Below are 1,067 nucleotides of genomic sequence, written 5' to 3' on the forward strand. Positions count from 1 at the left end.
CGCCATCGCACTCCAGCCTGGGTGACAAGAGCAAAATTTCGTCTTGAAGAAAAATACAAAAAATGAATGAGGCAATTGAGGAGGGTGGCAAAGTCACTGGCCCAAGGTCACCCAGCTCGTTGGAAGCTAAGTCCATTTCTGCTGATACGTAAGCCAGGGCTCACGCACCGCACGGCCGAGAGGGCCACTGGTTTGTGTACATGCCCAGCCAAAGACTCCTGGGAATCCCAAGCCCCTCTTTTCAAAAGGAGACGTTTTAAGTCAAGTTTTAACAGGAGCGAAGGGTGTCTGAGGAGCAGTTTGGGGACCGCTGTCCTACTGAGAAGGAAGAGCTGCTGTTTGGCATGTTGGACCAATCCTGCCCCACGCTCTACTCCAATGCTATTTTCACACACGGTGGGAAAATAACAATTTCATATCCCTCCTTCTCAGAAGTGGTGGCTTGTAAACACATGGGGACTGGGGACTATAAAGCACAGAGCGCCTTGACTCAAATTGTCCTCCGCATGCCAGTTTTCCACGCACACTAAAAAGATAATCAGTGGTGGAACAAGCCGAGGGAAATGAAATTTGGATAGAGGGAAAAACATAGCCCAGAGCAGCTTCTCCTCTCGGTAATTCCTGCACCCTGGGTATAAGGCTGCATTCCATGGCAACAGCATTCACACGTCGCTAAAATAAAAGCTGGCACCAGCTGGACCCGTTATTAAAGTGGAGCCCTTGGATCAGCCTCATCCCTGTGAGTGACAGGGTGGCACCGGCTGCTTGAGGCACAGGAGTCCCTGGGAATCATGAGCGGCCTTGGGCCCACCCCAGAGCCTCTGTAGCCATTCTGTCCAGCATTCTCCACTGCCACTGCACTAGGACGCATAAGGACAGTGGAAGCCCTGTCATCTGGGAGTGAGTTGAACCTGGTGGTTAAGGACGAGGCACTGGGGACAAAGGGAACTGAGTTCCAATCCCCGCTCAGCTAGTAACTGGCCATTCCACCTAGAATGAGTCAGTTCTCATGTCTGTGACTCCATTTTCATATCTCTAAAATGGGCGTGACAGCACGTCCCATCAAC

The sequence above is a fragment of the Mandrillus leucophaeus genome, unplaced genomic scaffold (assembly GCF_000951045.1).
Source record: "Mandrillus leucophaeus isolate KB7577 unplaced genomic scaffold, Mleu.le_1.0 Scaffold665, whole genome shotgun sequence".
NCBI classification, from domain to species: domain Eukaryota; kingdom Metazoa; phylum Chordata; class Mammalia; order Primates; family Cercopithecidae; genus Mandrillus; species Mandrillus leucophaeus.